At 40.5% G+C, this 15,746-nt stretch overlaps 1 protein-coding gene across 3 annotated transcripts in view; it reads right to left on the bottom strand.

Moving 5' to 3' along the window:
- The window catches only part of DWA1 (DWD (DDB1-binding WD40 protein) hypersensitive to ABA 1), a 320,516-nt gene that overhangs the window by 268,125 nt on the left and 36,645 nt on the right, over window positions 1-15,746 (bottom strand). The window lies entirely within an intron of this gene.

Here is a 15,746-nt window from a genome sequence, read left to right as displayed (position 1 = left end):
CAGAAATCGTTTCTAGAAATTTACCCAGAAGTGTCTCAATTAGATTATTAACCGATTTTTAAATATTTCCTAAGTCTAAACTTAGGGAATATGGTTAATTAATCAGTATTAATTGAGATAAGGCATGAATCATCTAGAAACTCCAACGGATCGATCCAGAAATGCTCTTAGCCATTGATTAAGTTTTAATCTTGGTCGATGGTGCTCCAACAGTGGATTATAAAAGAAAGTTGATGTGATGATGGAGATCATCCAGTGCAGATACTCAATTGCCCAAGCAGTTCGATTTTCTCAGTAGCAACAGCTCAGCGAAGAAGACACAGTCGGAGGGTGAGTAGCAGGTAGAAGAGGAGAGCAATAGCATTCTGGGAGGAGGATTTCCAGTTCCCAAAAGAGTCGAAGGAAGGAAGGTCGAAATCTCCAGAGGGCCAGCATAGGCTCTGTGCAGAGAGTGATGCAGAGAGCTCAGCACAGAGGCTGGGGAAGCTATTTTGGTGGCAGAAAATAGTTGTAGGGTGAGAGAAAATTCTCACAATATTTTTGCCAGTGTTTTCCTCAGATTAGATTTCCAGCTGGACATCTAAATTATTGTACTCAAAATTGTTGTTGAATATTAATAATAAAACCCTCATCTGTTGCATCGGTTTTCCCAAGTTAGGTTTTTCCAGGGACAATTGTCCAAAAATAATTGTGTCAAAATTATTGTGTGTGCGCTAGAATTTCTCAATTTCCAGTATTTTATTTTTCGCAGTATTTTTATGGTGAAAATTGCAGTTGTAATTTTATTCTTTATTTGTCGTAGCAAATAAACTGCATAATTAATTTTTGAGTTAGATGAATAATTTCCAGTAGATGCAATGGAGAAAAATTCACATGGTATCAGAGCTTAACTGATCAGTCGGGAAGCTCAGTGGCGAAGAGGAAAATTTCGCTGCTTAGAGGCAGTAGCAGGCCAAAATTTTCAAAAATAGCGCAATCCATTGACAAGCAGGCCAAGTTGCTAGGGCAGCAGTTCGATTTTTAGTTGAAGGGAGGCAGGAAAATCGAATTGTCCAGATCAGTGATTCCAACAATCAGAGGGAGCAGTTGCAGCTCAGACTTTTAGCTGAGAAGAATCCTGGTTGGAAGGAGAGGGTTTGTTTGCAAGCTGCTGAAGCAGAATCCGCGTTGAGTGGAAAAGAGGAATAGTAAACAAAATTTTCTACTATAGCCATGGACAAAAGTAACATTCTTCCATATTGGAAGACGAATTTGCTTGCTTAGCAACATCAGCTTCACAGGGAGTTTGGTATATAGACAGTGGAGCATCAGCACACATGACAGGGGTTAGAGAATATTTCGCTAGCTACAAAGAGGAGCAGATGGACTTCCAGATTACTATGGGAAACAGAACGAAATGTACTCCAATAAGGAGAGGTACCAAAGAATTATTTTTTAGTCTAGAAAGTCCTGAAAATTCCAAAAGTAAAAGTCGGCCCTGGCAACATTAAATCGACCTAAACGAGGGAATTTGACCCCTTGAGAAGGCTATATAAAGGAGCAGTTCAACCTCATTTGGGACACACTCACTCACAAGTTCGATCTATCAAGAAAGAGTTTGATCTAAAGCTGGGAAGCAAGAAGAAGAAGAGTAAGGTCTAGGAGAAGCTAGAAGGACAAAATATCTTGTTTTTGGACTCTATCTCTCTCACACGTGTGAAGATCTAGGGTTTATGGTGTTGCAGAAGGAAGTCGAAGTTGCAGGTCCGAATTGCAGGAGGACGAAGTGCAATATCTTGTAGCTGGAAGGAAGGATACCCTACCTTGACCTCGTTTACCTAAGGAAGAGTTTTCTTGCTCTAGGAAGGTCTTAGGAGGACGCAGAATTAGGGTTTCCGTAGAAGTTGCAAGGACAAAATTGCAGGGTCGAAGTTGCAGAACGAGTTGCAATACTAAAGCTGGCAAGTCGAAGTTGTAGTTTGAAGTTGTTGGTGCAGAATCAAGGATGGACTTATTAGAGAGCTGACTTGGAAATTGGAGAACGACTTGGTCCACGGTTTAGGTGATCCAAAATGGATCTAGCATAGACTTCTAAGTCTATGAATTTTCCTCACAGAGGAAAATGAAAGTCAAAATGTGCTCTTGGAAGTGGTCTCATTGCATAAATCTCTTCATTCTAAATCTAAGGCAATTTGAATGGACCAAAACGGACTTTGGATGAAGAAGTTATTGCAAAAAGAAGATTGCCCATTATCCTTAGAAAAGGAGGCAATTTCCTATTAAAGTGGACTTAAGGGTAAATATGTTTTCACATAAGTCCCTTAAAGATTATCGCATCAGCAACCTTTCATCAGATCGCAAATATGTATTATAGAGGAGCAATGGATATATCGTATCGCAATTATCCAAAGGGGAAGACTTAGTCGAGGCATAAAAGTTTTGCGATAAGCAATCACCGATTGCACGTGGACCGTTGGATTGGGTGCGCAGATCAACAGTCAAGATATGATCGCTAATCGGCGATCGGAGAAGGTTGAGGACCATGACCCGTGGCATTGCGACTTGTGACCATGCGACTGTGCGATATGCGATAACGCCGATCGGTGATCGGAGAATCGCATTGCAAACAATACAAAGGCCAATGCACATGCGACCTGCGAATAAAGCGATGGGCCGATTGTGATGAGAGCTTGTCAACCGTCAGATCGGAAAAAGAAAGGAGGGTCCTGATTTGATCAGCGATCGGATCGCACAAATATAAAGGGTCGTTGACACAGTGCAATTGCGATTAGCGATCAGCGCAAGAACCCGATAGGGTTTATAAATGCGGCTACATAATATTTGAAATCTGGATTTACAGGATTTCTTTGTATTCCCGTGTATTTGGGTTTCTGGCCTACGCAATGAGATTGCGATATTGTGATAAAGGGACAGACCCGAAAGGGTTTATAAATGCGGCTGCATATTATTTGAAGTCCAGATTTTCGGATTTTCAATGTATTCCTGTGTATTTGGTGTTTGGCCATAGGCAATGCGATTTGCGATGGGCGATGAAGAACACGGACCCAATAGGATTATAAGAGCGATTGAATATTATTTCAGTTCTGGTTAAACGCTCAATGATGTGTTTTCACCAATTTTCCTGTGTATTGCGTTAAGTGTTTGAACACGGGATTTCTACAGGAGGAAAGCCGAACGGTTGGGTTTTCGGTGCCCACCGATTCGTTTCCATGAGAAACCGATTCTTTTGTGAAAACGTGTGGTTTACCATGATGGAGGACTGTAACCAAATGGTTACAAATACACAGAGAACGCAGTTGGCTGGGATTCGCTTGGAGGTCGAGCGAACCAATGATAACACAAAGAGTTATGCTCAGGAGAAGCGCAGAGAAGCCCAAGAGGCTCAGAGATGGTTGAACGCTGAGTGTAAGCCCAGAGGAGGCAGTCTGCGGAGTCGGGGTGACTCAGAAGCAAAGGGTTTCTTGGAGGTCAAGCGAAACCAGAACCTCGTGAGAGCCAGAGCAAGAGGCAGAGCCAAGAGCTAGAGCCAAGAGCAGAGGCAGAAGCCACTAGAGGTTGGAGGCAAAGCTGCAGAGCCAGAGAGCTCAAATGGACTTCCAAAAGAACCATGAAGCTGTAATGAAGTCAGAACAGCGAAAAGATCGAAATGATCAAGCTGTTGCTGGTGTCTGATGTTTGATGAAGACAGAAGAAGGAATTCCAAAGACAGTTAAAAGAATTCTGAGGGAGTTGGTGCAAGCCAAGAGCTCAAGATAGCCTGGAGCACTGATTGAAGGAATCTAGTCCAGAGAAGCCTAGATCTGTCTGCAGAGTATGGACAGCCAGCGGGATAATATGGTATTCTAAGCCCATAGGTTCAGTTGTAAACCAATGGAGTTAAGTGTGGAGCTTGTAAAAGAATTTAAGCCATAATCCCAAAGAGCCTAGTCGAATTGATTAGAGCTCACGGAGACGTAGCCCAAGATATCAGGGTGAACTCCATATTATATTGTTGTCTTATGTGTTTGCTTATTTGCTGCTTTATTTACTGTTATATGCATTTCATATCAGTTTAAGCAAATGAACATAAGCACTTGAACAATCTAAAGGCAAACTAAAAGCATACACCTATTTCAAGTTATTTATTCCGCAAATTGTCAAGCATAAGCTAGATCTTGGAAATTGTTTAAGCTTTGGAATGGGAGAGGTTCTTGTAAGCTGACAAGAAGCCTTCAGGTCCCCATTTCAGATCAGGTGGTATTGGAGCGGTTATATCAGCGCTGATTATATTAGAGCCAAAGGTTGATTAACCCCACCTTCAAAGAAGGTTATATCAAAGCTGGTTATCCCAAAGCAGGTGGTATCATGATGCAAGTGGTACCAGTGTATGCTTGTTTGACTTGAAAGGTGTTTAAACAGTAGCAAGGATTTTGTTGTTTGATTGTTTGTAAGCTGATTGTTGTTGAGTTTGCAAAGGTTCAGTGAAAGCTATTGATAGCTAAGTCCAGGAGAGGACAAGAGGGAAGAAGGGTTGAAGGCATTCTTCTTATCCCAAAGGACCTCAAAGCAATCCTTGAAGCACAAGATATTCTTTGATGAAAACATAAAGCAACACTTATTCACCATGATGGATATGGTGAGAAAAATGTATGAGGACGGAAGGAAGAGCATCATACTTAGAGAGCAGTTGAATTCCATGAAGGAAGAGAAGCAGTTGTTTTCTGACAAACTGCAGGAAATGAAGAGACAAATTCATATTGCAAATATGAACCTGGAAAGGATACCTGAGTTGGAGACACAGCGCTTTGTTGCAAAGGAAGCCTTAGTCAAGTATCAGCTTGAAGAAGAAGTAAATAATTCCAGTTTGTCTTCGAACTTTTCTAAGAATGTTTATATTGGTTCTTTTGAAAAACATACCAGAGGCATAGGTTCCAAGTTAATGTCCAAGATGGGCTATGAAAGAAAAGGCTTGGGCAAACATGCACAGGGTATTGTTGAACCAATAATAGTTGAGGAAAGGCCTAAGTCTTTAGGTCTTGGTTATGGATAGTCTTATGGAGAAAGTTCCAAAGCTGCCATGAAGACAATTGAAACAGTTCCAAGAAGGAGTTTCATTGCAAGTCTTCTACCTCAAGAGTGTGAAAATTGTATTCTTGGGGAATGAAATAGTGTGAAGCATACTTTGCAGAAAGGTGTATATTAGCATACACTTGAACCAGAGAGTTGTGGAAACTCTGAAACCATTGAAGCGGTTGATGGTGTTCCAAAGGGAGCTACTTCTTCATTCAATTCACTTCCTCACGAAGGCAATAAAGGTGAAAGAGAAAGGTATAAATCTGGTTCTAATCATATTCCTTTTGATTATGCAAAGCATGATAAATTTCCATATAAGAATTGCATGTTCCTTTTGTGGTTTGGTTAACCATAATTTTTCTAGATGTTGGAAGAGAATGGCCACATACAAGAAACTTTTGAAGGAAAGGAAGCAAGAAGCCAAAGGTCCATTGGACAAGGCAAATCATGTTGTCAAGAGGATGCACATGTGTTGCACTTACTGTCATAAGAAAGGACATCTACAAAACGTTGGACTCTGAATCCAACAATGCTTCCACGAAACTTGAAGAAGGTGGAAAAAGAAAATGGCAAAAATGGAAAGAAAGATTCCATGAATGATGTGTTTCAAGATGATTCACATGTTGATGCTAATGTGCAGACAAAGGAAGGACCTTTGAAATGGATTGGTAAGAAATGGTTAGAGTTCTTATCCAATTAAGGTTGCATGTCTATTGATATAATGCATCTATTTGCATTTCTTTGTTAATGAGATGCAAGTTGCAGGGTTTTACCAAGAAGGTGAATGGAAAAGTTGAGTAGGAGACTCACTTTATTGCTACAACATTATATTCATTTCAGCTTCGAAAGTACAGTGTGCTTAAGCGAAAGTTGAAGGATGAAATGCATGCATAAGCATGATATGCATGAACACGGGGATGTTAATGATTTCCTTGTATTTGAACATGTATGTGTGATTAACTTGAAGGGTTGATTACTTTGTTGTAAACATGCATGTAATGCAATATTGACTTGAGAAAAGTTGGTTTGGTCTCCAATATGAAGATAATGACGAAGTGTTTCATCTTTGAAAAAGAACTTTAGAATTCTTTTTCTACATGCTTGACTTGAAGGGTCAATTGTTTTAAAGGCATGTTTTGTTGGCTTGTTATCTAGTCAATCATTTGTATGCAGATGTAAAGACATGGAGGTGCTCACAAGATGTGAAATTTGTTTCTTTTGTTGAAGTAGGAGTTTAGGCCATCCAGTTGTTGTCTGTAATCCTGTTGTTGTTAACAGTTGTTGTTGACAGTATGTCAAATAGGTACAAATGAAAATTTTGTGAAGCAGATGTAACTTCACATTGGTTTGAGCCACCTTGGATCAATGATCAAGGCAGAGAAGTTCAAACTACCTTCTGTGACCTTCTCAGCAGGAGTTCTACAGGAAGTCAAGGAGGAAGACAATTCTTCCCAGGAGGACAAGCACATCCAGGAAGGAAGTGTTCAAAGGCTTTGGTTCAGAGGCACTATGCAAGGCAAGTGTATGGAGGCTGAAAGAAGAGGGTGAGGTACTCTCATTTACTGTTCAGATCAGTATATCAGTCTTTTGGAGTCCAAAAGCTTTTTAGTGGGAAGGCGTGATCCAAAATGGATCTAGCATAGACTTCTAAGTCTATGAATTTTCCTCACAGAGGAAAATGAAAGTCAAAGGATGCTCTTGGAAATAGTCTCATTGCATAGATCTCTTCATTCTAAATCTAAGACAATCTGAATGGACCAAAACAGACTTCGAATGAAGAAGTTATTGCAAAAAGAAGATTGCCCATTATCCTTAGAAAAGGAGGCAATTTCCTATTAAAGTGGACTTAAGGGTAAATATGTTTTAACATAAGTCCCTTAAATATTATCGCATCGGCAACCTTTCATCGAATCGCAAATATGTATTATAGCGGAGCAATGGATATATCGCATCGCAATTATCCAAAGGGGAAGACTTAGTCGAGGCATAAAGGTTTTGCGATAAGCGATCAGCGATTGCACGTGGACCGTTGGATCGGGTGCGCAGATCAACGGTCAGGATATGATCACTGATCGGCAATCGAAGAAGGTTGAGGACCATGACCCGTGGCATTGCGACTTGCGACCATGCGACTGTGCGATATGCGATAACATCGATCGGCGATCGGTGAATCACATTGCAAACAATACAAAGGCCAATGCACATGCGACCTGCGAATAAAGCGATGGGCCGATTGCGATGAGAGCTTGTCAACCGTCGGATCGGAAAAAGAATGGACGGTCCTGATTTGATCGGCGATCGAATTGCACAAATATAAAGGGCTATTGACACAGCGCAATTGCGATTAGCGATCAGGGCACGGACTCGATAGGGTTTATAAATGCGGCTACATAATATTTGAAATCCGGATTTACAGGATTTCTTTGTATTCTCGTGTATTTGGGTTTTTGGCCTACGCAATGCCATTGCGATATTGCGATAAAGGGACGGACCCAAAAGGGTTTATAAATAAGGCTGCATATTATTTGAAGTCTGGATTTTCGGATTTTCAATGTATTCCTGTGTATTTGGTGTTTGGCCATATGTAATGCGATTTGCGATGAGCGATGAATAAAACGGACCCAATAGGATTATAGGAGCGATTGAATATTATTTGAGTTCCGGTTAAACGCTCAATGATGTGTTTTCACCAGTTTTCTTGTGTATTGCGTTACGTGTTCGAACACGGGATTTCTGCAGGAGGAAGGCCGAACGGTTGGGTTTTCGGTGCCCACCGGTTCATTTCCATGAGAAACTGATTCTTTTGTGAAAACGTGTGGTTTTCCATGATGGAGGACTGTAACCAAATGGTTACAAATACATAGAGAATGCAAATGGCTAGGATTCGCTTGGAGGTCGAGCGAACCACTGATAACACAGAGAGTTATGCTCAGAAGAAGCGCAGAGAAGCCCAAGAGGCTCAGAGATGCTTGAATGCTGAGTGTAAGCCCAGAGAAGGCAGTCTGCGGAGTCAGGGTGACTCAAAAGCAGAGGGTCACTTGGAGATCAAGCGAAACCAGAAGCTCGTGAGAGCCAGAGCAAGGAGCCAGAGCCGAGAGCAGAGGCAGAAGCCACCAGAGGTTGGAGGCAAAACTGCAGAGCCAGAGAGCTCAAATGGACTTCTAAAAGAGCCATGAAGCTGTAATGAAGTCAGAACAGCAAAGAGATCGAAATGATCAAGCTGTTGCTGGTGTCTGATGTTTGATAAAGACAGAAGAAGGAATTCTAGAGATAGTTAAAAGAATTCTGAGGGAGTTGGTGCAAGCCAGGAGCTCAAGATAGCCTGGAGCGCTAATTGAAGGAATCTAGTCCAAAGAAGCCTAGATTTGTCTGTAGAGTATGGATAGCCAGCGGGATAAGATGGTATTCTAAGCCCATAGGTTCAGTTGTAAACCAATCGAGTTGAATGTGGAGCTTGTAAAAGAATTTAAGCCATAATCCCAAAGAGCCTAGTCGAGTTGATTAGAGCTCAAGGAGATGTAGCCCAAGATATCAGGGTGAACTCCATATTATATTGTTGTCTTATGTGTTTGCTTATTTGCTGCTTTATTTACTGTTAAATGCATTTCATATCAGTTTAAGCAAATGAACATAAGCACTTGAACAGTCTAAAGGCAAACTAAAAGCATACACCTATTTCAAGTTATTTATTCCGCAAATTGTCAAGCATAAGCTAGTTCTTGGAAATTGTTTAAGCTTTGGAATGGGAGAGGTTCTTGTAAGCTGAAAAGAAGCCTTCAGGTCCCCATTTCAGATCAGGTGGTATTGGTGCGGTTATATCAGTGTTGGTTATATCAGAGCCAAAGGTTGATTAACCCCACCTTCAAAGAAGGTTATATCAAAGTTGGTTATCCCAGAGCAGGTGGTATCTTGATGCAAGTGGTACCAGTATATGCTTGTTCGACTTGAAAGGTGTTCAAACAGTAGCAAGGATTTTGTTGTTTGATTGTTTGTAAGCTGATTGTTGTTGAGTTTGCAAAGGTTCAGTGAAAGCTATTGATAGCTAAGTCCAGGAGAGGACAAGAAGGAAGAAGGGTTGAAGGCATTCTTCTTATCCCAAAGGACCTCAAAGCAATCCTTGAAGCACAAGAGATTCTTTGATGAAAACATAAAGCAACACTTATTCACCATGATGGATATGGTGAGAAAAATGTATGAGGACGGAAGGAAGAGCATCATACTTAGAGAGCAGTGAAATTCCATGAAGGAAGAGAAGCAGTTGTTTTCTGACAAACTGCAGGAAATGAAGAGACAACTTCATATTGCAAATATGAACCCGGAAAGGATACATGAGTTGGAGACACAGCTCTTTGTTGCAAAGGAAGCCTTATTCAAGTATCAGCTTGAAGAAGAGGTAATAATTCCAGTTTTCTTCAAATTATTCTAATAATGTTTATATTGGTTCTTTTTAAAAACATACCAGAGGCATAGGTTCCAATGATGTCCAAGATGGGCTGTGAAGGAAAAGTCTTGGGCAAACATGCACAGGGTATTGTTGAACCAATAATAGTTGAGGAAAGGCCTAAGTATTTGGGTCTTGGTTATGGATAGTCTTATGGAGAAAGTTCCAAAGCTGCCATGAAGACAATTGAAACAGTTCCAAGAAGGAGTTTCATTGCAGGTCTTCTACCTCAAGAGTGTGAAGATTGTATTCTTGGGGAATGCAATAGTGTGAAGCATACTTTGCAAAAAGAAGGTGTATATCAGCATATACTTGAACCAGAGAGTTGTGGAAACTCTAAAACCATTGAAGAGGTTGATGGTGTTCCAAAGGGAGCCACTTCTTCATTCAATTCACCTCCTCATGAAGGCAATAAAGGTGAAAGAGAAAGGTATAAATCTGGTTCTAATCATATTCCTTTTGATTATGCAAAGCATGATAAATTTCCATATAAGTATGGGAAAAGAATTGCATGTTCCTTTTGTGGTTTGGTTAACCATAATGTTTCTAGATGTTGGAAGAGAATGGCCACATACAGGAAACTTTTGAAGGAAAGGAAGCAAGAAGCCAAAGGTCCATTGGACAAGGCAAATCATGTTGTCAAGAGGATGCACATGTGTTGCACTTACTGTCATAAGAAAGGACATCTACAAAACGTTGGACTCTGAATCCAACAATGCTTCCACGAAACTTGAAGAAGGTGGAAAAAGAAAATGGCAAAAATGGAAAGAAAGATTCCATGAATGATGTGTTTCAAGATGATTCACATGTTGATGCTAATGTGCAGACAAAGGAAGGACCTTTGAAATGGATTGGTAAGAAATGGTTAGAGTTCTTATCCAATTAAGGTTGCATGTTTATTGATATTATGCATCTATTTGCATTTCTTTGTTAATGAGATGCAAGTTGCAGGGTTTTACCAAGAAGGTGAATGGAAAAGTTGAGTAAGAGACTCACTTTATTGCTACAACATTATATTCATTTCAGCTTCGAAAGTACAGTGTGCTTAAGCGAAAGTTGAAGGATGAAATGCATGCATAAGCATGATATGCATGAACACAGGGATGTTAATGATTTCCTTGTATTTGAACATGTATGTGTGATTAACTTGAAGGGTTGATTACTTTGTTGTAAACATGCATGTAATGCAATATTGACTTGAGAAAAGTTGATTTGGTCTCCAAGATGGAGATAATGATGAAGTGTTTCATCTTTGAAAAAGAACTTTAGAATTCTTTTTCTACATGCTTGACTTGAAGGGTCAATTGTTTTAAAGGCATGTTTTGTTGGCTTGTTATCTAGTCAATCATTTGTATGCAGATGTAAAGACATGGAGGTGTTCACAAGATGTGAAATCTATTTCTTTTGTTGAAGCAGGAGTTTAGGCCATCCAGTTGTTGTCTGTAATCCTGTTGTTGTTAACAGTTGTTGTTGACAGTATGTCAAACAGGTACAAATGAAAATTTTGTGAAGCAGATGTAACTTCACATTGGTTTGAGCCACCTTGGATCAATGATCAAGGCAGAGAAGTTCAAACTACCTTCTGTGACCTTCTCAGCAGGAGTTCTACAGGAAGTCAAGGAGGAAGACAGTTCTTCCCAGGAGGACAAGCACATCCAGGAAGGAAGTGTTCAAAGGCTTTGGTTCAGAGGCACTATGCAAGGCAAGTGTATGGAGGCTGAAAGAAGAGGGTGAGGTACTCTCATTTACTGTTCAGATCAGTATATCAGTCTTTTGGAGGTCCAAAAGCTTTTTAGTGGGAAGGCGTCATCCAAAATGTATCTAGCATAGACTTCTAAGTCTATGAATTTTCCTCACAGATGAAAATGAAAGTCAAAGGATGCTCTTGGAAGTAGTCTCATTGCATAGATCTCTTCATTCTGAATCTAAGGCAATCTGAATGGACCAAAACGGACTTCGAATGAAGAAGTTATTGCAAAAAGAAGATTGCCCATTATCCTTAGAAGAGGAGGCAATTTCCTATTAAAGTGGACTTAAGGGTAAATATGTTTTAACATAAGTCCCTTAAATATTATCGCATCAGCAACCTTTCATCGAATCGCAAATATGTATTATAGCGGAGCAATGGATATATCGTATCGCAATTATCCAAAGGGGAAGACTTAGTCGAGGCATAAGCGATCAATGATTGCACGTGGACCGTTGGATCGGGTGCGTACATCAACGGTCAGGATATGATCATTGATCGGCGATCGGAGAAGGTTGAGGACCATGACCCGTGGCATTGCGACTTGCGACTGTGCGATATGTGATAACGCCGATCGGTGATCGGTGAATCGCATCGCAAACAATACAAAGGCCAATGCACATGCGACCTTCGAATAAAGCGATGGGCCGATTGCGATGAGAGCTTGTCAACCGTCGGACCAGAAAAAGAATGGACAGTCATAATTTGATCGGCGATCGAATCGCACAAATATAAAGGGTCGTTGACACAGCGCAATTGCGATTAGCGATCAGGGCCCGGACCCGATAGGGTTTATAAATGCAGCTACATAATATTTGAAATCCGGATTTACGGGATTTCTTTGTATTCTCGTGTATTTGGGTTTTTGGCCTACGCAATGCCATTGCGATATTGTGATAAAGGGACGGACCCAAAAGGGTTTATAAATAAGACTGCATATTATTTGAAGTCCGGATTTTCAATGTATTCCTGTGTATTTGGTGTTTGGCCATAGGCAATGCGATTTGCGATGAGCGATGAAGAACACGGACCCGATAGGTTATAGGAGCGATTGAATATTATTTGAGTTCTGGTTAAACGCTCAATGACGTGTTTTCACCAGTTTTCCTGTGTATTGTGTTGCGTGTTTGAACGCGGGATTTCTGCAGGAGGAAGGCCGAACGGTTGGGTTTCCGGTGTCCACCGGTTCATTTCCTTGAGAAACTGATTCTTTTGTGAAAACGCGTGGTTTTCCATGATGGAGGACTGTAACCAAATGGTTACAAATACATAGAGAACGCAGTTGGCTGGGATTCGCTTGGAGGTTGAGCGAACCACTGATAACACAGAGAGTTATGCTCAGGAGAAGCGCAGAGAAGCCCAAGAGGCTCAGAGATGCTTGAATGCTGAGTGTAAGCCCAGAGGAGGCAGTCTGCGGAGTCGGGGTGACTCAGAAGCAGAGGGTCGCTTGGAGATCAAGCGAAACAGAAGCTCGTGAGAGCCAGAGCCTAGAGCAGAGGCAGAAGCCACCAGAGGTTGGAGGCAAAACTGCGAAGCCAGAGAGCTCAAATGGACTTCTAAAAGAGCCATGAAGCTGTAATGAAGTCAAAACAGCAAAGAGATCGAAATGATCAAGCTGTTGCTGGTGTCTGATGTTTGATAAAGACAGAAGAAGGAATTCCAGAGACAGTTAAAAAAATTCTGAGGGAGTTGGTGCAAGCCAGGAGCTCAAGATAGCCCGAAGCGCTAATTGAAGGAATCTAGTCCAGAGAAGCCTAGATCTGTCTGTAGAGTATGGATAGCCAGCGAGATAAGATGGTATTCTAAGCCCATAGGTTCAGTTGTAAACCAATGGAGTTGAGTGTGGAGCTTGTAAAAGAATTTAATCCATAATCCCAAAGAGCCTAGTCGAGTTGATTAGAGCTCAAGGAGACGTAGCCCAAGATATCAGGATGAACTCCATATTATATTGTTGTCTTATGTGTTTGCTTATTTGCTGCTTTATTTACTGTTAAATGCATTTCATATCAGTTTAAGCAAATGAACATAAGCACTTGAACAGTCTAAAGGAAAACTAAAAGCATACACCTATTTCAAGTTATTTATTCCGCAAATTGTCAAGCATAAGCTAGATCTTGGAAATTGTTTAAGCTTTGGAATGGGAGAGGTTCTTGTACGCTGACAAGAAGCCTTCAAGCCCCCATTTCAGATCATTAGGTCTTTGTGCCTCATTTGAAGCAGATGCTAAGAAGAATAGTGGTTCCAAGTTTTCCCCTTGGAGGGGTTTTTCCCTAGCTGAGAGCCCAGTATTTGTGTCCCCTATTGTTGCTATTATTTTTCTTGATATTGTTTGATTAAAAGATCTAACTAAAGAACTAAAGAAGATAATTAACTAATTAAGATTTAAAGGAGATATCAAGGTTAAAGGAAAATAAGATTAATCGCTGCCACTTTCCATTTTCCAACGAGATGCCTGCCACCCTTCAAATTACGTCCCAAATCCAAAGGAGAACACAGAGATCTATTTAGAGTTTCTCTCTTGACCTCCAATGCTAGGAGTATTCCCCGCTCCTACATCCCCCCCAGGAATATACAACCAGACCCCCCTATAGTTTTATAGGACTCCGACAACAAGAGAATGCCCAACTTCACCCCCCTTTCCCTTAGCCATTGGACCCAAAAGACCTTGACTTCATTAGCTTCATCATCATATCTCTCTCTCTCACACATTCACTATCTTGACAAGCTCCTGAGTTGCCCACTTTTCTAGTCTTGGACAAACTCACTTAGTATTTGGTATCATCGTACCTTAATTAAAGTTATTTACATGTGCTTTGAGGCTATACTACTGCAGCTTTCTTTCATTATGTTACTTTATTTTATTATTTTATTTTTGCATTCTCTCAGAGTTGCACTTGCACACCCACATTGTATTCAAACTGGTTGTATTCTTCAATCCCATTGACCTACTTTTGTGGACATTTATCAGACATTAGTAGCATAATCTTATCGTACCTCTCAAATGATCCAATGCCATGAAGGAAAAGTACTCCTTGGAAATGAATCCCCCCAAGTCAATCCAAAAGCTCCAAGGAGCCAACAACAATTCTCCACAAATGTGATGAAAATCACAATATGAAATCTCATACAGTGTGAGGTGTAACACTCCCATTATGCATGCTTAATTTTGTAAATCCATTTGGAATTATTGACTGATTTCCCAATTAGTCATGAAGCTACCTCCAAAATATCATTTTTGACACTGGAGTTATTTTCTTCCACAATGGCATCATGCCATGCACATTCTATAACTACCTCCTCAAACCTTGAAAGTTCAGCGTCAAGAATGCAAGATAAGTTGGAAACTTCTGTGGTGGATTTAGGCAAGTCAGCTTGTTCATTTTGCACTCCATAAGACTTAGAAAAGCCATCTTGGATTCCTTCTTGAACTAGAGAGTGGCATGGCCCCTCCTCCTTGGCTGATAGCATGCTGATCTGAATCTGATTTCTCATCATATTTTGTATTTAAATTATGTACAGCAGGAGTTTCATCTTCCTCAATCACTGTAGAAGGCTACTACAAACTTGAGGACCATCCATCCTCATTGAACTTCACATCAATGCCTACCACTGTCTTCCATTGTGCTGGAATATAAATTCAGTGACCTTTGGAAGACATTGTACCTGACAAAAAATTCCCTTGGTACTAGAGGGTCTAACTGAACATGTTTCCCATCAGGAACATGTATATAAACTAGATACCCAAATAGGAACATGTTTCCAAGGGTGACAATCATCAAATGAGGAACTCGGCTCCCATATTTATATAGGACAGTAACCAAGTCCTGGTAGAGAATTATGGAGCCATCATGATTCCACTAATTCAATGACACCAGCCAAGGGCAATCCTCGAGACTTGTCCATGCTAATTTGGAAGAAAGAGGTAACGTAGAGAATGACATATGCCATTTGAATGATGATATTAACCTTGAAGAAATGTCTTTTCCTACTTTTCAAACATCCACACCATGTCCATATGATAAAAGGGTAAAAAGAAAAAGGGGACATAGATCCAACAAGAACCCTAATCATAATGTTAAAGGGAAAGATTTGAGAAAGGAAATTTGGTAAGAATAGATGATGACCCCCGCCCAGCAACAAGCCCAAAAATCCACATTGATCAAATCCTCTCATTTTTCCAGAAAATGGAAAGGAAAAAGCTCGTGAAGGTACAAAGGCAAGAGCCTGTTGAGCTGTTGTATAGTGTTAAGTGGGGACGCTTGTCACTGCAATGACCTAGGTTTAAGTCCCAGAGGATGTGACTCACGTGATAAAAGGTTGAGTTAAAGCATAGAAGGGACAACATTTATGCAGTTGTTGCACCCGCTGGAAACAATACAGAGATTCATAGTACCTTTGTCTAAACAAACAGTGTTTCACTAGCAAAAACCCAAAAACAAAAAAGAAGGTGCAAAGGAAAGCAACTAAAAGTAAACTAAATGAAGAATAGAAAGTAAACCCAGAAAG

The sequence above is a fragment of the Pinus tabuliformis genome, chromosome 3_1 (assembly GCF_031772625.1).
Source record: "Pinus tabuliformis cultivar Carrire ecotype Pingquan chromosome 3_1, CPIR1, whole genome shotgun sequence".
In the NCBI taxonomy this organism is placed as follows: Eukaryota; Viridiplantae; Streptophyta; class Pinopsida; order Pinales; family Pinaceae; genus Pinus; species Pinus tabuliformis.
The sequence above is the reverse complement of the archived record's forward strand: the minus strand, read 5'-3'. Positions and strand labels throughout refer to the sequence as shown.